Raw genomic sequence first — 22,656 nt, forward strand, 5'->3', positions numbered from 1 at the left:
GCCCTTCAGGCCAGCCCAACAACAGAGAAAATAGGAGCTTGTTAGCCACACAGGCCCAAGGCTGCTGACCCAAGTTCTTTTTTAACTGGAATTCCCTTAAGGGGAATCCACAGATTTAAAATGCATGTGGGGTGTGTTCTCCAGGTGCAGAGTCACTAGTCTGATGTATTCCTTTCTTTGTACTCAATGGAATACGCTATGTGTGGAGTAAATGAGTACAGAAAGGAGCTAGGGAGGGCTGGGATGCAAACATATGGTGGCCATCACCACAGCTACCAGCTACCACCAGGAGAAGGGGCCCCTGAAGAAGCCAGCAGGCTGGGAGGAGGTTGATCGCTTATCCTAGCCAAACAGGCTGCTCTCTCCTGTTGACTGAGAAAATAAAAGTCTCCTGGGACTCAGTGTTCAGGTAGAGCTCTGGCTGAAGCCTAGCAGATACCTTGGTGTTGGGGGTGGGGGACATCCCACTGTGGGTCATGTGTTAGACTGTGATGGGAATAGCAAGTCAAGACAGAACCTTTGCCTCAGGGAGTTTAGCCAGATCACAGACTTACAAGCAGAGAGCTAGGACACCAGGAACAAATGTTAGCCAAGAGGTGCGCTCTTAACCTGACAGTCCAAAGAATGAAGAATGATTAGCAATGATGACAGAGGGAGAGGGGGTACAAACAAGGTAGAAGAGCAGAACTCGGAGGATGAGGAGGATGGAGGAGTGGGGGTGGGGGCAGGGAGAACAGAGCTGTTAGAGAGTGGAGGCTAACTTGTAAGAGTTCTCTCGCTTTCTGCAGTCTGGGGCTTTTAAAATAGGGGTCCCTGTTGACAAATCACTCTGGGAACAGCTTGGGGGGCTGTGGGCAGGAAGTGCTGTTACTGGAGTTAGGAGCTGGGTCTCAGTAGCTCTACCAAGCCAGGCTCTTCTAGGGACCCTCAAGAGGCCAATTGCAGAGATAAATACTAGGGAAAAGCAAAGAAAGGAGATGTATTCAATGTGGCCACACTGGCAAAAGGAACCACGAGAGGCCCACGCTGCCCCTCAAGTCCATCTACACAGTCCTAACATGAGTTTAGGTTCAAATAGAGAGCAGTAGGTATGCCTAGCTAAGCAGGCCTTACTAAGGTGTGAGCTTGCCCACTGTGTCTTGGTTTATTTTCTGCAGAGTGGTCTGACAAGTTATCAGGGCTGTGTGAAATCTCTTCCTGAGTGCCAGGTTCTTCTAACTGGCAAAGGAGGCCTTTTCTTCCTCTAGGTTCATATTCCTGATAGTCAAAAAAGGGGGGTACAAATGCCTCGTGACAATACTTTTGTACCTTTCAGGACAGGTATAGAAGCAAGGACAGTTCATCATAACTGCTTAATGAAGTAAGGACCCAGGACAGCAAACTGGTCGAAGGCATGGTTTTTAATCTGACAGACATGGAAGCAGCTGGGCTCATTGAGATGCAGGGAACATTTCATACACTCGCTAACCCAGTTTAATCGTTGAAAGGTGTGCATAACAGAAAAAAATCTCCTCAGAGTACACTAAGGGAACTAGTGATACAAACATGAAACAAGGAATATGGTAGGGCGTAAAAATGATAATAAATAATAAATAGGGTGAACCACATGGTGTGTGTGTGTGTGTGTGTGTGTGTGTGTATAACAGTGCTGTGTGGTGTGCTGTGTGCTGTGTGCTGTGTGTGTGGTGTGCTGTGTGTGTGTGTGTGTGTATGACAGTGCTGTGTGTGTGTGCTGTGTGTGTGTATATGTATGACAGTGCTGTGTGTGTGTGGTGTGCTGTGTGTGTGTGCTGTGTATGTGTGTGTATGACAGTGCTGTGTGCTGTGAGTGTGTGTATGACAGTGCTGTGTGTGTATGACAGTGCTGTGTGTGTGTGCTGTGTGTGTATGACAGTGCTCTGTGTGTGTGCTGTGTGTGTAGTGTGCTGTGTGTGTGTGTGTGTGCTGTGTGTGTGTGTGTATGACAGTGCTGTGTGTGTGTGTGCTGTATGTGTATGACAGTGCTGTGTGTGTGTGTGCTGTGTGTGTATGACAGTGCTGTGTGTGTGTGTGGTGTGCTGTGTGTGTGCTGTGTGTGTGTGTATGACAGTGCTGTGTGTGTATGACAGTGCTCTGTGTGCTGTGTGTGTGTTACAAGCCAGTCAAGCACACATTGCTCCTTTACCCCAAACACTCCATCCGATGAAGATATATCAACTTTTGGGCCATTACAGAGGTTATGAATACAAGTTGATTTGGGGGGGATTAAAGCCAAGGCATTGAGTGTCTTAGACAAGTGCCCAGCAACTGAGCTCCTATGAACCACACGTTATGTGTATTTAGGGGCTGGATTTATGGAAAGATGGATTCAAGAGAAAAAGGCCTTGATGTCTCCAAGGCTTTCTTTCAGTGCAGCCTCCAGTGGAAAAGCATGGTAGTGACCCAGACTCCAGGGAGGGGCAAAGAAGCCTTAACTGTGCCCTGCTGGCCAGGGAGCAACCAGCTCTGTGAGGGAGCCAGGGACCACAAGCATCACCCTGAACAAAACTGAAAAGGAAGACTTGCTTTCTGCCTCAAAGAACCATTATGAAATTCCCAGCCAGGAGAAGCCTTCCAGAGGTTACCGGAGCTCCTGCTCACTGTGGTAGAGAGCTCAACTAACTCCTACAGGGCTGTCCTTCAAAACTGTGTGCAGAAAAGCACCTTGCTACCACCACAGCATCTGCAGTACCCAAAGGCACCCGTGGCATCATCAAAAGCAACCCACCTGGGGGAAGATGCCAATAGTAGCTCAGATGTTATTCATTAAGGTCAAGGTGTCAATAATAAAAGACGTCCAAGTCAAAACAATGAAACTAAACATGTATCTTGAACAGAACACTGCCTACTTCTACGAAGGTCACAGTGAACCATGTCATGTTTTTGTCAAGGTAACATGCATTTATAACTCTGGAAAAATAATCTGGGCAACAAGTATCAAAGGGTATCCCAGAAAAGGAGGTGAGCTTTTTAAAAATTAATACATAAAAATATTTCTGAAGCCATAACAGGCTCTTATTCTTTGACCTAATAATAACCCCTTTAAGACTCAAAACAGAGTTGAGTGTGGTGGCACACGCCTTTAATCCCAGCACTCGGGAGACAGAGGCAGGCAGATTTCTGAGTTCGAGGCCAGCCTGGTCTACAAAGTGAGTTTCAGGACAGCCAGGGCTATACAGAGAAACCCTGTCTTGAAAAACCAAAAATAAAATAAAATTAAATTAAAAAAGACTCAAAACAGAAACAAATACACTAAAGGAAAAAGCAATGCACAATACTACAATCCTATTCATAACAGGGCACCCAAGGGAAATGAAGGCGTTTTCTATACATAAATGTGCTCAGTGTTCAGGGTGGTCAATTTTATGTCATCTTAACACAGGCTAGAATCATCTGAGATGGAAACTCAACTGACAGAATGTTTCCATACGACATTGCTGTAGGGCATTTCTTTAATTAGTGACTGATGGGGGAGGACACAGCCCTTTGTGGGTGGGGCCATCCATGGGCAGGTGATCCTGGGTTCCATAAGAAAGCAGGCTGAGGAAGTCATGGGGAGCGAGCCAGTAAGCAACACCCTTCTATGACTTCTACAACAGCTCCTGCTTCTAGGTTCCTGCCCTACTTGAATTCCTGCCCTGACTTCCTTTGATTATGAACACTGATGTGGAAGCATAAGTTCTAAATAAACTCTTTCTTTCCCCCATCTAGCTTTTGGTCATGGTGTTTTATCACTGCAATAGTAAGTCTAACTAAGACAGTAGCCTTAGTCATAATTGCCAGAAAGTATAAATCCAGCTGGTCACAGCACGGGCAGAGCAGAGACAAATACAGTGCATGAATGCAGAAGACTCTCACTCAGCACTAAGAAGCCAGGTGTGACGTTGCACACCCGTAATCCCAGCACTCAGAGGTTGGCACAGGAACACTCAGAGCTTCAGACCATCTTAGGCTACATAGTGACACTCTGCCCCCAAAAGGAATGGCATTCTGATTTGTGCCACAACATGCAGAACCTTGCGGGCATTGTGCTAAGTGACATGAACGAGCCACAAAAAGACAAATATTGTGTGAATGAAATTATGAGGAGTAGGTAGGCTTGTCAGACCAGAGGAACAGGGAATGCTGGTTACCAGGGCCCTGAAGTGGATGGAAAAGACAGTAGTAAATCCAGAAAGATGGAGGAGTTATGAAATCGTATGGTGGTAGTGGTTGCACAAGAATATAAATTTGCTTAACGCCACAAAAATGGCTAAAATGGGTTTGGGAGACTGTTCATCAGTTAAGATCATTTCGCTCTGGCAGAGGACTCAGATTCGGTTCCCAGTATCCACAGCAGAGGGTTCACCACCACTTATAGCTCTAGTTCCAGGGGCCTTTAGCTTTAGTTGCTCTTCTGGCCCCCACAAGCACTTTTATCCTCCTGAGTGCTAGGATTGAAGGATGTGTCACCACACCCAGCTTCAGTTTTAATTTCATAATCACAGGTAGAGAACACTCACCAGTTGCTTAGGACGGTGAGCTGGGAAGAGTGGGCAGTGGGCGCTAATGCCTGTGGGATGATGGGGCTGTTCTCGCTGAGTACAGTCATGATCGCACAACTCAGGGTAGACAGGGTATACAAACTCACTCAGCTGTATACTTTAAGAAAGTGAATAAGAATTATATTTTAGTATAAAGCGATTGAAAAGAAAACAAAAACTACTGGGAACATAATTAAAGTATTATTATTTAATACTCTTTGGTTCCCAGCACCCATATTGGGTGACTCACAACCATGTGCATCCAGGTTCAGGGAACCCAACCCTCTCTGGCCTCTGTGGGCACTGCACTCATGTAGTTCACATGCATACACTCAAGTGCACACATACACATAAAATAATAAATATATTTTAAAAACTTCTCAAACAGAAAACTAATGGCTATATAAACTATGTATGGGCCCTCAGTTGGATAGTATATAGCCATTATAAGTAGCTATAAAAACCAGAGAGAAATATTATGTAATAATGGAAAGAAACACAGTCTAAACTAACTTTTAAAAGGATGTATATGGAAAATGTCTGGCTAGTACTACTGGGGGAGTGAGAGATACACAATATACATATTTGGTAGTGACATAGCACTTCATGTGAAAAAACAGTCATTTAACTTTTCTACCAGAAATAGCAAGGCAGATGAAGGAACAAAAAACTAATTTAGGGCTGGGCGTGGTGGTGCATGCCTTTAAGCCCAGCACTTGGGAGGCAAAGGCAGGCGAATTTCTGAGTTCGAGGCCAGCCTGGTCTACAAAGTGAGTTCCAGGACAGCCAGGGCCATCCAGAGAAACCCTGTCTCGAAAAACAAAAACAAAACAAAACAAAAACAAAAACAAAAAACCAAAACAACAACAAAAACCAAAAAAACTAATTTATACCAGTTATATTGAATGGTGGTAGCAGTACCTTCTTACATTTATGATATTCCTAGAAGCTGAACTGGTTTTTTGATTTTTATGCATTGAAAGAATATAAAGTCCTCGAAGGGAAAAAAAAAAAAAAAAAAGAAGAAGAAGAAGAAGAAGAAAAAAGAAGAAAGAAACAGTAAGGAATAGGCTCTAGGCTGGACTGAGCACGAGCAATCTTACTGAATGTATTGACTCTTCTCTAAGGAGAGCTGCCTACCCAAGACTCCCAGTCTCTCAAAGGCACATCACCTGGCCCAGCCTCCCTGTTAACATTCCTAATCCCAGAGGAGGCCACCCAGGAGCTGGCTAAGTATTGGTTAATCCAAGAGGCCCAAACTGAGATTCAGTCTGTGATGACAAATACAGCAGGGTTGTGAATCATTTAGGAAGCTGTTTGTTCCTATCCACCATCACGAAAAAAAAAAATCAGGAATATCAACACAGAACAAATAGGAGAGATTATAATGTGGCCACCTTAAAATATTAAGAGACTCCATGCACTTCCTTGTACACTATGCAGAGCTAGTAGACTGAATCCCACACAGGTTGTGTAACTTACTGAGGCCAGCATGACTTTAAACAGTAGTTCTAACTGGGTCACCTTGAACAATACAGAACAAAGCTTGCCAAGGGAGACATGCAAACAGAATGACCAAATGCAGTGGGGAGTGAGCATCTTCCTAGCTTAGGAGATTTTACTGTAGAAAAAGAAAGTTAATGCCATGTAGCTTTTCTTTCTCGGTGCTGGAAATGACAGCATGACGATGTTTGCTTTAACAGGGTGGGCTCATGGGGAGAGCCTGACACCGTGTCACCCCCACACACTGACAGTTCACGTATGTGAGAAGGGTGATACAGCCGAGTTTCCCATGGAAGTGAAGAACGGTACCAGTCCTCCTCCTCCCCCTCCCTTCCACTCCTTTGGAGGCCAGGCCCTGTAGGCAGGCAGATCCTTTCTTGATAAAAACATTCCCAATCACTAACTGACAGGTCAAGCAAAACTTCTCTGGAGAATACACTGGAACAAAAAGCAATTTGGCTTCATGAAAGTGACCAAAGCAGCACTGGGAAACCGTCAGCTTTCATTTGGATGACCAGGTATTCCCACTTAGGAATCAATTACAATAGACTGGAGCTACAGCTTAGTGGAGATGAGGACCCTGCTTCCATTTTTAATACCATAGAAAATGAAGAGTCACGACTAATTTATTTTTGGTGTGGTAATAACCATGGACTGATTATTATTGAGGCTCAATGAGTAATACGTGGGGATCGTTATAATCATCATTTCCCTTTTTTGTGTGTTTGGAACTTTCCATAAGAAAAAGAAAAAAGCCAAGGAGAAAGCATAAGGCCATTCATAACTTTAGCCTGGCCATAGATGCCTGAGGAAGGAAGGAAGGAAGCGGGGAGAAGAAGCGCCAACTGCAAGCATGCATCATTGAGAAAAACTGCTCTTCCCAACAAATGAGAGGACAGCTATGCAATGAGGGTACATCAACAAGGCAAGAATGCTATGTAGCTTTTAAAAATGATAAATACTTTGGCCTAGTTGCTAAGTGGAAATGAGCAGTGGAATGCTAAGCAGAAAGGCAGCAGCACAAAATATTATGTGCATACTAATAACAAGGTAAAAATGCATGCCTCCATAATGGGAAGGCTCACAGGAGACTGCAGAAGCCACATCCTCCCTTTAACACACAGCTTCGGTGGCCTCCTATTAGTGAGGGAGGCCACCCCCACAAGTGCACTTGCAGAATTAATTGTGCCCCTCTGGGATCCCTATGATGGGCTCGCTTACTCTCTATGGCTTAAATAATGTCTTTCCACAGACTTGCCTTCCCTGATAGACAGCGAGTTCTACCTGCACACAGCAGGTAGTCAGTGATGTCTGACCAAAAGAGTAGAACATAAATAGCTACTGTCTGAAATGTCTCAGGGAATTCTTCCTTCAGAGCTACTCACACCCACAGGAACCATTCAGGAAAAGCATTCCTTGGTGGTAATCAGAGAACAATGCCTCCAGTTCTGATTCACAAAGTGCTGCCTGCACTGTGGGCAACACAAAGCCAGGCAGACTTCCTGTCCAGACCCGCAAGCAAATGAGTCTCACTGCTGTGGCTCCTGATACTTAACTCCCCAGGTACAGCTGGGGAACAGGCCTCCCCTCAGCCCGACACTGTGGTGAGAAGTAAGGGCAGGAGGGCAGCCAGGACCATGGCCACTCCTAGCTCTGTGCAGGGAGGGTGTTAGATCACACTGGAGCTTCAGGGGCTCCTGAGGGCAACAGCAGGGACAGTCCAGGGCCTTCCGGTGGGGTATCACCTGTTCTTAGCTACCCAGATGCCGCCCCATCCCTCCTGCCTACAGGTGCTTTGAGTAACAGGCTTGAGGAGAGGGCTGATATTTTAGGATGCCAGAAAGAAATTCAGATAGCCACTGTTCAGAGCAGCAGTGTGGGGCAGGGGACCGTGCCACTAGACAGGAAATCTGGTAAGGTCAAGTGGATTCAGGAGCTCCAGCAATTTTCATAATTGAGAACGGTAGGCATTAAATCTACCCTCAACCAGGTTCCTGTTCTGAAACATGTGACCATGACACCCCACGGAGAGGACTGTTACAATCAGTCTCTTAGGGACAACACCTGCAGTCCTTCCCCATGCAGATAAGGCATCCCTGACATCTCAGACCAAGGCAATAGAAAGCATCTGCCTCTAGATCCCACCCCACCCCAACACGTTTATAAGGCCCTATCCTCAAGGAATAAGGTGCACAAGTTATTTCACCAAAGATTGTCTGAGTGCCTGTCTTACCGATCGAGCTGTAACACTCCAGGGAAGAGGGTTCTCTCTTGAATCTTTCATCTGGATCTTAACCTGACCCAACCAGCAGAGTGCTGGAGCCTACGGCAGCCACTTCCTCCTCCGTAGCTCCAACCTTTGCCCCTAGTTGCCTACTGCATCCTGACACGACACCTGACTGCCATCAACTTCACAGCAGCAGCTGTGGAAGAGGCCCTGCAGCCTGCCTTGCTCTGGCTTCCTCTCAGAGAGCTGCAACTCTTTGGCTGCTCTGGCCAGGGCCAGAGCTCCTTGGATCCCCATAGACAGTGCCCGGTATACAGACCAGCACTTTGTTTAACTCTTCTTAAATAAGATGTCTGAGAATCTGGTAGACTTTTCTAGAAAAGCTCTCACACACAATTCTACACACCTTCTCAACAGGTTCTTCACTCAAACCAAACCACGGTAGCTACTAACAGGAATGTTAAAAATAATATGGATGCTCACGAATAGCAAGACAGTGGCCAGGCCTAAGGTGAAGTTGTTACCTTGATGTGCAGCAGCTCTCTAGGAAAAGCTTAGTTCTGTGCATTTGTGAAGACCCCCAGCACAGAGAGCTGCCCTGACTCCATGCCTGTATTCAGGGAAGGCAGGAGAGTGGGTCTCACTTGGATGCTCTGATCTGAGCCCATGCTGTTCTTCTCAAGGCCCTAGAAGACAAGGCTGTTATATGCTACCCATCAGGCAGTCATTCTGCTGAGCTACCTTCAATGCACCAGACCTGTGAACGCATAAGCTTTATTTAGCTCATTTTTCTAACAACTCCCACCCCAAATTGGTTGAGGTGGTGCTAGGGAACCAGCAAATCAAAGACTTGCAAGAGTGATGAAAAGGGGAATCCAGGCATCTATAGCAACACAACTACACACTTGGCAGGGGAAGAAAAAGACAGGAGCACCTCCTCCTGCCAGCAATACCCACCAGACCCTGCCAACAATACTCAAGGGCTCATGCGGGCCTGCACCAACTAATTCCATCACTTGTCTGAGATAATAGCCCTCTCAGTATTCTCTTGCAAGGAGCTCCTCAACGTGCCAGGAAAACTTTCTGTGGCAAGTGTTGCTGCCTCACTGCCCTGGGCCACCCTCCCTGCCTCTCTCTGTGATGGTACAAGTCAAAAAAAAAAAGGGGGGGGGAAACTTAAGGTTTTTTGTTTGTTTGTTTGTTCTGTTTTTTTAATAATCATTTACTTCCAATGAAAATAAAGCAAAGATGACCATGAGCCTGGAATTATAGTTATTTTGTTTTGTTTTCGAGACAGTGTCACTATGAAGCCTTGGCTGACTTGGAACTCACTATATAGACTAGGCTGACCTCAAATGCATACATATCTACCTGAACCTAATATGTACTTTACTGTTCATTTATTAATCCATGATATATGAATGACTGTAAGCCAGGTGTTGTGGCACACATCTTTAACCCCAACACTGGGAAGGCAGAAGCAGGAGAAAGTTCAAGGCCAGCCAGGTCTACAGAGTGAGTTCCAGGACAGCCAGGACTACACAGAGAAACAAGATTTAATTAATTAATTAAAAATCTATCACTCCTCAATGGCCGGTCAGGTCTAATATGAACACTGTGCGTACTAATTACGGGCTCTATGCTTTCTACACTTTTAAAGACTACAATTACCCTACTTACCTTACCTGGATAAGACTTATAATCATTTCTAAGTCATTTCTAACCCAAGAAAACCTATGGAGAAAATGAAATTTCAATACATTTTTGTTTCAAAAGTAGAAAGGAAAACCAAGAACTCATGAGAACAGGCAGCACTCATTCCCAGGTCAGCCAGGGCAGTGATGCGGTCCCTGGACAGTGCTAGCAGCCTATTATACGGAGACAGGACCTTCCACTTTAGAGGATCCCTTCAGAAACGGTTTGACTATGCTGAGCAGCTAGGTTTCCTTGGGTAAGGAAGTGAGGAGGTATATATTTTGGAACAAGATAGGTCCAGAGTCAAACCTCACTTAGGGGTTACTGGGATACTGGGCACAAGGGGTGCACCTCAGTAGCAGCATGCATGCCTGGCATCCCAGGACCCTGGGTTTCACCCTAAGCCCTTTACTCCAAGCATACACACGTATGTGTGCATTGACCTGGATATAGGCATGGAGCTTTATTCCCTTGATTCAGTATCTCATCTGTAAAATGGGACTCACAATATTAACAAGGATGAAAATGATTCTGCCATTTCCTTGTATACCAGAATCGCCTGCAGAGTTTGTTTAAAATGTAGATATGTGCATCCTGAGCCCAAAGATTCTATTTCAGTGCATCTGATGTGGGGCACAGAAATCTGTGGGGATTTAAATTATTTTTCATTTTTAATTACACAATATGTAAATATATTTCTCCCTTGTAAAATATTAAAACATTACCTTATCAGTTATGATTGCATTCAGCTGCAAGCAATTAAAAACCAACATTTGCTTAAGCAGATGGGGGTTTATTTTTCTCGTGGAACAAGAAGAAATCTTGAAGCAGGTAGCATGAAGGTACAGTGACTTGAGAACTATGTGACTGTCATCATCTACTTGAGGTTACAAGACAGTGGCTGCTACCTGAAAGCCCATGAAACAGGAAGGGAGAGGGTACAAAGGCTGGGGAGTGTCCACTTATGAAGGAGTGCTCCCCTAGGAGTCTTCAGCTTACAGGCCAGAGTTTATAGGTGGCCACTCCTAGCTACAAGGGAGCCAGAGAAGGTAGTATCTTAGCTGGGCAAAGCCACTCCAAACAGAACCAAGGTTCTATCAGTGCACTGGTTAGGGCCTGACACACACTAGAGCCACCTGGGTTGAAGGAGTCTTAACTGAGGTTGCCCCCATCACAACTGACCTGTGGGCATTCTGTGGTACACGTCTCTGGGACATTTTCTTGATTGCTAATTAATATGAGAGGGCCCAGCCCACTAGGGCAGTGCTACATATAAAAAGAACAGCTGAGCAAGCCAGAGGAAGCAAGCCAGTAAGTAGCCTTCCTCTGTGGTCTCTGCAGTAGAAAGAAAACTAGGGCGGTATGGAATAAATGAGGAACAGTAACTGGGTACCTGCTGAGCAGTTTCACTTTCATTACAGAGAAAGGCTACATTCTCTATGGTGCGCCCTCTCCATCAATCCTGGCTTCGTGCACATTTTAAAGAAACTCTTCAGGAGATTCTGGTGCCCCCTTAAGCAGCTTTTTGGGAATTACTGGCAAACTTACACAGAGGTTTCTACATGCCTTGAGAGTTCAGCTCAGTGCAGCTGCAATTCGAAGTAACTCATGAATATTTACTCTGATCTTCTTTCCCTTCTCTAGAAAACTTAACCTGTTGTTACAGCCACACCTCACGGAGGGCTGGCTGCAGATGGGAGACAATAATGGGATGTGGGAAATTATCAGCTCGTTTTAGAAATCAAAACCCAGGGATGTGCCCTGGGCCCAAAAACATGAGGCTGATGGGGACAACAGCATCACCCACAAGGTGACTGACCCCCTACCTAGAACACAAGGGTCACTGTGCGGATGACGACTGAGTCAGGGACAGGGAAGTGGTGAAGCCAGAGCAGGCAGCTGTGCGTGGAAATAAAAAATAGTTCACAGAGTTTAACATGTGAAAGGTATACCTGTGCAGACGAAACCTGTGCAGACGAAACGCCCTCCTCCCACCCCCCCGGGAAGGCAACCCCACAACCTCTAAAACCTTAGGCTAAAACAGGCAACTTACGCCTGGCTCTTTCTTTTACTTAAGAAAAAAAAAGATTATTTTATTTTATTTTTATGTGTATGTATATATAACTACTGTATGTATGTGTACCATGTGCATGCCTGGTGCCCATGGAGGCCAGAAAAGGAGTACTGGGTCCCCTGGGTCACAGACGGTTGTGAGCTGCCATGTGAGTGCTAGGGACAGAACCTAGGTCCCCTGGAAGAACAATGAACACTCTCAACCCTGAGCCATCTCTCCAGTCATCTGTTTTGGTTTGGGTGTATGAGGAGGGGCAATTTCTAACAAAAAGACGATTTCTTTGATCGATACACAGGCATCTGTAAGCTTAGCTATAGGGATCCCAGGTAGGAAGATTATTTGAGCAAAGAACCAGAGACGAACTAGGAAAGGTAATAAAACTTCATCTCAAAAGAGATAAAACTTTCATTTTAAGATATATCCGTAATTTTAAATTTTATTTTATTATTTTATGTGTATGGATTTTTCCCTACTCAGATGTCTGTGTAGCATGCGCATGCAGTACCCAAGGAGGCCAGAAGAGGGTATCGAATCCACTGGAACTGAGTTACATAGAGCTGTGAGCTGCTCTGTTGATTCTGGGAATCAGACCCAGGACCTCTGGGAGCCATCACTCCAGCACCCATTTTATTTTATTTACACACAGAGAATTTTTTTAATTACTAATGCTATCTAGTCATCAAGAATAACAGGATAGTTTTTAGAAGGCCTTTGGTGGGTCAGTTCATCCACCTCTACGCCATAGCTCACATCTGGCCTTTGTGTACAATTATACAGCAAAAAAGGGCTGCAGCCAAAGCAAGTGTGTGATTATGTATGTAGGACAGCACGGCAAGGCTGCTGACTATGATGGCAATGTTTTGACATCTGAAACAACGGTGATTTAACAAGGAGAAACAATCCAGAATAAAACACAGGCTCAAGGTCCCTGTGGTTTGCTGATGGACGTGCTGTAAAGGCCAGTGGATTTATTACTCAGCCACTGTATTGCACTCAGCTGCCAAACTACCCTGCACACAGCAATTAGGGTGGAACTCAGGACACTCCATGCATTACATATAAAGCCTCTGAGAGAAGCCAAAATGCACAAAACCCCAAAGCATGGCAAGCAGCCAACTTAAGAAAAGTTTTCTAGGGATAGGAGGGATGACTGCCTGGTGCCTGTTAGCACTAGCTGCTCTTGCAGAGGGCTGGGATTCAATTCCCAGTGCCAACATGGTAGCTAACAACCATATGTTATAGAGGATCTAGTGCCCTCTTCTGGCCTGTGTGGGCACTACACATATGTGGTGCACAGACAAACATGCAGGCAAAACATCTATAGTCATAAAATAAAAACAAGTAAATCTCAACACCAAGAAAAGTTTCCAATTAGTATAGTCTCAGCAAGCCCCTGCCTGAAGTCACCTCAGTAAGTCATGGACTGCAAACTCCTAATTATATTGATAGGCAAGATCCACAAGTGGATGCTGTTAACGGTGGAATGGCAGCTGAGCAGGGAGTCAGGTGTGGGAAGGTAGCCAAAAGCTTGTAACCTACTCACAGCTACAGCCTTAACTGATCTTCATCTGTAACAAAACTACCCCTTATCAGTAAGCCCCCCCCCCCCAGTTAACTGAGGGGTCAGGGTTTGACACACCCTGAGTGACACATTCCAAACCTGAATGACAGAAAAGTGATCTTCTCTATTTTTCCCTCCTAACAAGCTCTTTCCGGTTAGCAACAAGCTTGGTGAGTCATGGTGCTTTAGGAGGGAGCTTAGAGGGCCAGAGAGGGCAGAGGAGGATGTGCCCCGGAACCTCAGGACCAGTCACCTGCTTCTCCTGGAAGTCTATGAACTCTGACATAAAACTGAACTATACATAGGATACCACCATGTCTATAGCCTGGGACAAGAGTCCTTCTATATAAAGAGCATTTAGGTCATTGGAGGCAAGACCCACACAAGCAAACAGTATGGCAAATCGACATGAGACTATCCAACCTCAGCAGAAATTGAAGAAATAGAAATGTAAGTGAAACATACTTTTCCCTAACAAAGAGACAAGTCTGAAGCGCCGGATTCCCTGTTAGTGCAGCCTGTCGAGGATAGTCCTAACCGGTCTCTCAGGAGGAAAGACATCCTTTCCACCGTGGCCAGTCCACCTTCTTTACTGCTAGAGCGACCTTTCCAGATCACAAATCTGGCCACGTTATTGGCCTGCACAGAGCCTCTCTGATTCCCCACTATTACTGTGAGGCTGCTCCATCCACAGGCCCTATCTGCTCCTTGCTGCCCTTCTATATGCATATCTGCAACAGTCCTCATCTGCTTCCAGCCTGGTTAACATTTAACATCTTTGGAATGTGTCTACAAACTGTGGAAAGTCTTTCTCAGCCTTCTCTATATACTACCGACCCACTCTAGCCTAGGGCAGACTAGGCTGGGTGCCAGTAAAGGCTGAGCAAATATTAAAGCAACTTGATCCCCACCCCCACCCCCAGCCCCCGAGAGCAAAACCTTACCAGTTTAGTATACTGCACACAGTGGCCAGGCTGCCACTTGGGAAGCTGAAGAGGAAGGTTGCAAGTTCAAGGGACGCCTAAACGACATGTCGGCATCCTGTTTTCAAAAAGGCAGCATCCTGTTTCCAAATTTAAATAATCAAGTTTTAATAAAACTGGGTCTATTAGCTGAGAGTGGTAGTGCACACCTGTAATCCCAGTACTAAGGAGGCTGAGGCCAGCCTGAGTTACACAGAGACCCTGTCTATAAGCAAATAGTAAGAAAATAAACAAATGCTATGTCTCTCAACCGGGTAATTCCACTTGAAAGAATTTATTGTAAGCAAATAATCTAAAACTAAGAAAAGGTTTAGGACCTGAGATGCTGGTTACTGCATCAGTTGTCATAGCAACATGGACAAAAAAGAAACAAACGATCAAGATACCTAACACTAAGGTGACAGTAATGACCACACATTATAAAGTCATGTCAAATGATACTCAGGACAAGGGCCAGACCTCAAAAGGTGTGTGCCTAGCACATGCAAAGTTCTGTGTTCGATTCTAAGAGAGGCAAAAAGAGAAAGCAAAATAGTATTTATATGCTGCTTTCTCACTAGAAAATGCTCACTACGTGTTAAAGGGGGACTAGACAGGGCACACACCATCTATAACGTCATCTCCATAACTAAAAATGCAGTAACAATGCAATACACAGGTCAAGGTATTTACAGGAATAGCTACAGGAAGTAGAGGAATGATATTTTCTTTACTTCTCTATATTTCTTCATACTTTCAAGTTTTGAGGTTCAAGAACCCAGAGTCAGGGGAGAAGACTGTACCAGCTACCAGTTGGGGAAGGCTGGGTCAAAGCAGTGTCTTCTGCTCATGGCATGGCAGCTGCACCCACAAACACAGTAGTCACAGCTGCTTGCATAAGACATGCACAACTTTTCACCATGGGGGTGCTCCCAACAAGCCCCCACCCCTGGCTGAAGAGCTACTGACAGAGAATGGCAGTGAGAGGGAGAGTCACTTCTTCTAAGGGTGTGGCCTTTTCTCAGTGTTCCAGTGGATGGCCCCACATCCATGACTGTCCACACCCATGACTGTCCACACCCATGACTGTATGGGCAGCACAAACTGGACTGTGACAGTTTGTGACACACACACATATATATGTGTGTGTTTGTGCATGTGTGTGTGTGTATGTATATATATATATATATATATATATATATATATATATATATATATATACATATATATATATATATGAAATTCCCAAAGAATAAAACATATATATTCAAACATATATATTCAAAACATATATACTATCTCTCATATATATATCTCATATATATAGGTTATCAGGGCTACAGGCTACACAGTGAAACCTTGTCTCAAAAAAAAAGAGTCCACCCAGGTGGTGGTGGCACACAAGTGGGGAGACAGAGGCAGGCAGATCTCTGAGTTTGAGCCAGCCTGGTCTACAGAGCAAGTTCCAGGACAGCCAGAGCTACAAGGGAAACCCCATCTTAAAAATATAAGTAAATAAATAGGAGTCAGGTGGGGGTCTCAACTCCTCAAATCTTCCATTTTGTCTAAAGTTGCCCCCTACTGTGAGGAGTCAGAATTGCTCTGACCTCCCATGATGTCCTTGTCAGCTCCCTGTCCTACATCATTTGTAACAAAAGCCAAGGGGCAAAAAGGAAGGCAGAGACTCTTTGTCCTTAGAGCTTTAAAGAATAAGAGAGAGAGCTGCTTTCAGAGTAATCGGGCTGCCCAACACGGGTCATTCAACATGACTTCTCATCCCAAAGCAAATGCATGTCCGTACTAACCACTCTACTATAAGAACAGTTTTACTTCTATCTTTGTTAAGAAATGGAAACGGAAGCCCAGGGCATTAATATCCACCCTGATGAATATACTGCTGCATTCAGCGCTTCACATCTGGTCGCCCCGTGCTCAGATCAGGGGGATCCGGTAAGTATGGATGGGTGCAAGTGCACCCAGCCAGATGAAGCGAAGGTTCTTTCCTGCTTGTCTGTGTCATTACAGGGGAGAGTCCTTCCTGGTGATTAAGAACTCTATGTCTTAAGGCTCTGAACTACCCACTGACATTAGCAGCCCTCGGCTCCCTAACAGCTTTCTAAGGCTGACAGACTGCCCAGTACTGACACACAGCCCATATGTTACAGTCTCTTCCTGTGGACTGTGGGAATGAGAAAGAGCCAGGATAAATGGCACTAAATAATGCAGTGTTCCCATGCAGGGACTTAACAAAGGACATCAGAGAGAGCTATTCGGTGAGGGGCAGTAGGAAGGCTGCAGAGCTCCTGCAATAGCCTCCTGCATGTCACACCAGCCCTCCTGAATCTGACACTGTTTAATAGATAACTGCACTCCTTTCTGCCACGTTCAGAAACGTCTCTGCTGCTGACTTCACACAAAGGCAGTGAGTGCCACATGGTTGGCTAGGCTTCACTACACTGCAGGTCGGCTCTGGGAGGCTTGCTCCAGCTACACTGTCAAGAGCACTCCCCTCTGCTGTCCTTCATGCTCACAGTACAAAGGGAAGAGCACCAACCGCTGGCAGAGTGAAATGAGGAGACAGGCTTCAGATAAAATTACGAAAGCCCCTCTCTTGAGAAGAGAGCAGTAGGGGGTGTGCTGTGGGCAGTGAGCAGCTCTCATCCCTGGAATACACAAAGCTGGGCTGGAAGCCACCTGGCAGAATGCCCTAGAAGGGATGATGCTGCCCTTGGCAACCCATTGCACTTCTACCTCTGAGACACTGGGGTCTTTGATTTCACTGGAGCAGCCCGAAGCTGCATTCCTCATTGGGCTGACAACAATCCTGTCCCTGACTAGCATGCTCTATGCAATAAATGACTAACAGGAGAGGCAACAAAGAAGGCTAAGACAGACATTCAAAATGTGATAGTGTAGTCCAGAAGAGATCATGGGACTCAGGACGCTGCAGACCTCTCCAGACTCCACTTTCATGCCTACACACATAAACACACAGGGACAAATTTCAGGAGCCATAAATCAACATCAACAGACCATGACTGGATCTTTTTAAACAATCCTCCTTTTTCTTTATGTATATTGAATGTGTCTGTGTATATAGACAGCACATGTGTCTGTAGAGCCAGAAGTAATGGCTAAGCTATCTCTCTAGCCTCCTTGACTAAATTCTTTAAATTCCTACATGTCTCATCTCTTACTTTATGTAATCTTTACCAGAAGACTAAGGTAGAAACTTTTTACTGTCACTTTTCTCACACAGGAAGATGAGACCCAGAGAAATTATGTGACTACTCCCAATACACACACAAACACACACATATATATACACACACACATACTTTCACACACACATACATACACATATTCAACACACACACACACACACACACACACACACACACACACACACAAGCATGCACCCTTCTCTGCCTGGCTTCCAGGCCAGAACCCTTTGCTTATGAGCTATAACACAGTTTCTCAGTAACAGGATGAAAACAGTCACATTAAGGTCTTGGTAAGCAGCTAGTCTCCTGGTATGCAGCTTCCATCTGAGCTAGCCCTTTCCCAGGACTTGCAGTGAGGCAACCTTATCTGGTCTGAAGGTCCCTCTCTAGCATTGTTCACTTTGGTGCTGAGACTAATTCCAGACAAAAAGCTGTCGGTTTGCTTGGACAGCTGGAGAGAATTCTCAAGCTCAAGGCCTCTCCTCCTCACCTCCTGCACAGTGGCAGCTACAAGATGCATCCAGGCTGCCTGACATCCTTCAGTGCTCCTCATATCAGGGCACAAGCCAATGTCAAATCTACAACTAAAGCTTGGACTTCTGAGTAACGGAAAGGGCACAGATCTAAGGCATGACTTCATCCCTTTTCCAGGGAGAACCATTCACAGTACCCAATCAGTGAACAAGTCTAATGAAGGGCAAGCATTCTCTAATTACCATTTGGGATTTGTTGTTCTTGTCATTATTTTTATCGTTGTCATCATCATCATCTTGTGCTGTGAGAGACAGAACCCGGGTCCTGGCCCACTAGACAAGTACTCTACTTGTCAGATGTACTGCAGCTGAGTAACATTCTTTATTACTGGTACTTACTGAGATTTTCTGGTGCTTAGCTCAAGGATAGGTACCATGAGAAACAGGCCCTCAGAATAATTAAGTTCAACTTAGAAACTGTGGTGGTTTGACTGAGAATGGCCCCCAGAGGCCCATATACTTGAATGTTTGATCCTGAGTTGATGAAATGTTTGGGAAGGATTAGGAGGTGGAGCCATGCTGGAGGAGGTGTGACACTGCGGTGGACTCGGAGGTTTCAAAAATCCACTCCAGGCCCAGTGTCTCTTTCTCTCTGCCTGCAGCCTGCAGATCTGGATGTAAAAGCTCTAAGCTACTTCTTCAGCACCACGCCACCATGCCACCATGTTTCCTGTCATGATGATAATGGACTAACCCGCTGAAGCTGGAAGTAAGCCCCCAATTAAATGCTTTCTCTCAGAAGTTGCCTTGGTCATGGTGTCTTTTCACAGTGGCAGAACAGTAACTAAGACAGACGCCATTTTACAATCCCTGTCAATGAGCATATGTAGGCACTGACCACCAATGGCTGGCTGTTGACACTTCAAACTGAAAGGCAACCCAACATTAAGAGCTTCCTGAGAGAAAATGATTCAACCTCTGAAATAGTTTTTGCCAAAATCTGGGCCCAAAGCCAGACCTGGTAGCACCTGTAATCCCAGTACTCAGAGTGCTGAGACAAGAGGATCAGAGTTCAAAGCCATCCTCTATTCAGACCAGTCTGAGCTATGGGAGACCCCGTTTCAAATGAAACAAAACCCCTGAAAATAAATCTACAACCTCTACATTCAACTTCCAACTTGCACAAAATATGGAGGACAGAGGGAAAGGTGAGCATGCTGAATGACATCCTGGAAATATGATCAGCAAAGTCTGGAGTTAATTTTTAAAAAAAGGCCTGGTGAGTTGATAAAGCACTTGCCACCCAGCCTGACTGATCCCTAAACCCAAGTAAAGAGGAAGGAGAGATTGACTCCTCAAACTCATCCTGTGACCTCCACCTCTGTGCACTGCCAACACCACCAGAGGAGAGACAGAAACAAGAGAGGATTAGGAGGTGGAGCCAGAGAAATAGAGAGAGAGGAGAGACAGAGAGGCAGAGAGATAAAGAGATAGAGAGACAGAAACAGAGACAGAGAATAAAGCAAATTCTAGACTGTGGCAAACACTTCAGGACAAATGTCCTAGTTTCTTCAGTAGGTAAATTATAATTAAAATCACTTAGACAAAGGGCCAACAAATCAAGAGCGAGGAGACACATCAATAAACTAATATTGAACCTCAGTACACCCCAGCCAAACTAACATAGGTGACGTTATAAGGCAACTAGAACTCTGAACCTAACTGAATATACAAGAGTAGAAAACTTCTGTTAAACTTTTAAAATACTTAATCTTTTATCAGTCAGGTGTGGTTGCACACACCTTTAATTTTAGCATTGAGAGGCAGAGGCAGTGGGATTACTGTAAGTTTTAGGCAAACCTGGTCTACATAGTGAGTTCTAGGACAACCAGTTCCAGACAGAGAGATCCTGTCTCAAAAATCAAATAAAGACTTTCTTTGTATTTGTGTGTGTTTTTGTGTGTGTACATGCATGTGTGTGCATGTGCCTGTGTGTCTGTGTGTGAGGGCCACATGTATGTGGGCACTGTCAGAGGCCAGAAGAAGGTGTTGGATTCCCTGGAGTTGCCTGATGTTCATGCTGGGATTGAACTTAAGTCCTCTGGAAGAGCCACAAGTACTCTTAACCACTAAGCCCTCTCCCCATGGGGACCTTCAGTTAATTTTTAAGGTGAAATTATGACATTATTATTATTATTTATTACTACTCCAGCCTGGACTGCAGCTAAGTAGTAGAGTGTTTGCCTAGTATTATGAGGCCCTAGATTTGATCCCACAGTAAAAATAAGTCATTTTTAGAGCTACCTATTAAAATACATGGCTAAATAATATGACTGGGAAACTTACTCAGAAATAATACGAGTGGGGGAGGAAAGGGAAGGGAGAAATGTTATAATTATAATTTCAAAGACTCTAATATGGACAGAGAAAAGGAACAAATGAACAGATTAGCAAAGCCAGGCAGTCGTGGCACACACCTTTGATCCCAGCACTGAGGAGGCAGAGGCAGGCAGATCTCTGAGTTCTAGACCAGCCTGGTCTATAGTGTGAGTTCCAGGACATCCAAGGCTACACAGAGTATCTGTCTCAAAATACAAAAACAAAAATAATGAAACAAAAAGCTAAAAACAAAAACAGATTAGTAAAATCCAACGTGTCATATTAGAGATGGTGAGCCTCTTTCAGGGGCACAGGGCTCCACTCATGCAGAGGACTGTTAGAGTAGACTCCTTATTTGTGCATATAGTTAATTTTTTATGTAATATAAAGTTTGAAAAATTAATCCAGATTTGAACTTAAGATTGATATATCCAATATTCTCAAAGGAAAATTAAAGTAAAACCTGTAAGACATGGAGCTGGGAAGGAACCAACATTCAGAGGGCCAAGGATGGAGGACAGTGAATTTGAGACCAGCTGAAGGTAAAATAATAATAATAATAATAATAACAATGTATAAAAATGAAGACTTTCCAGTGGGAGAGAAGGTTCCGCAGTTAAGAGCACATACTGCTCTCTCAGACGGCTGGGGTTCAATTCCTAGCATCTACCTGGTGCTCATGCTACAGTTCCAGAGGATCCAACACCCACCTCTGATTCCCAAGGATAATGAGTATGCATGTGGTACATACATATACAGTCAGGAAAAATACTCACACATAAAAATAAACCAATTTTAAACCAAGGAATCTCATTTGAGGCAGCTATTACTTAGATGAGGTAAGCTTACATGTGTTATACAAAGTAACTGACAAACAATAAAAGCTTTCAACGAATAGCTTTATGACCCCTCTCAAGTAAATATTAGACCCATTTTATAAATGAGAAACAAGATCCAGGAAAAAGAGGTAACTTCCCTAAAAGTCCATCCTCCTAGTAAGAGACAGAGCCCGGATCTCAGACCAGTCACCATACTCAGGGAGCGAGAACTCTCTGCTTACCAAACAGGGAAGACGGATGCATGAAGAAACTGAGCCATGACATGGAACAAGGGGCAAAAGTAAGGTAAGGCGGGAAGGCCTCCAGGAGAAAGGCACTCACAACGCTGAGAAGGGCCATTCTTGTGAAGTTCAAGGCAGCGTCTCCTAATTACAGACTGGTCTCCTCGGCTGTCATTGGAGTAACCTCACTAATTCAAATAAATAGCCCGAGGGTTTCAGAGGGAACAATTTTAACAGTATTCCATAATGATTTTGGATTGCAGCCCAAGGAATTAGCTGGTTAAGTGTGGGGTCATCTCAAATTGTTTGCTTGGCCGGGTCCCAAGAAAGCCAGGCTGTCATCTTGCAGTGAGGCACCGGTTTTGTGTTTCTACCCAAAAGGGAGGCTCTGCCATGGAACTTGTAAGTTACACTTGTGAGAGTTGCACCGTTGGGATTCACAGTCTTTGACTTAAGTCTGTTCCTCTGCCTTATTGGGCAAATGCTGTACCATTGACAATGGCTGTCCAGAATAACATCAAAGGCACAGAGGAGGCCATCTCTGCAATTAACAGTCAGATAAAAGCCATTTCAGAAGCAAGCCTACTGTGCCTGGGCACCTTGGGGAGAGCATCCCTGCCCTATTCCAACTCTGCTGCTCTGTTCTTCTAAGACGGTCAGGACGCAACTGAAGAGCAAGTTCCAGAAGCTCCTATAAGGCACAGGAAGAGAACTGGCTACAACTCTCTTAACTGCTTAGCAGCATCCCTGTTTATATAACTACGAACCTCACAGCTCTCTGAGAATGATGCACACAGGAAAAGCCAACAGAATCGTCCACAGTAAACCAGACCTTCCAGGACAGGCCGTCTAAGGCAGCAGGCTACAGCCATAGCTAGTTCTTGCAGCTCCCTGTGGGTCCCTAAGCCGCCCACTACAAGAAGCAGTGTAGCAGAACACGAAATCCAGCATAGCAGG

General features: G+C 44.9%; 1 protein-coding gene across 8 annotated transcripts in view; it reads right to left on the reverse strand.

The window, feature by feature from the left end:
- Positions 1-22,656, reverse strand: part of Tom1l2 (target of myb1-like 2 (chicken)) — a 126,219-nt gene that overhangs the window by 67,747 nt on the left and 35,816 nt on the right. For 2 of the 8 annotated variants that reach the window (XM_011248907.3, XM_017314451.2), the window contains exon 2: positions 4,521-4,659. The exons of the other annotated variants lie outside the window; for them this stretch is intronic. The gene's annotated coding sequence lies outside the window, so the exon portion shown is untranslated. The remainder of the gene's footprint in view (positions 1-4,520; positions 4,660-22,656) is intronic. 8 annotated transcript variants of the gene reach the window in all.

This window comes from Mus musculus, chromosome 11 (genome assembly GCF_000001635.26).
Source record: "Mus musculus strain C57BL/6J chromosome 11, GRCm38.p6 C57BL/6J".
NCBI lineage: Eukaryota > Metazoa > Chordata > Mammalia > Rodentia > Muridae > Mus > Mus musculus.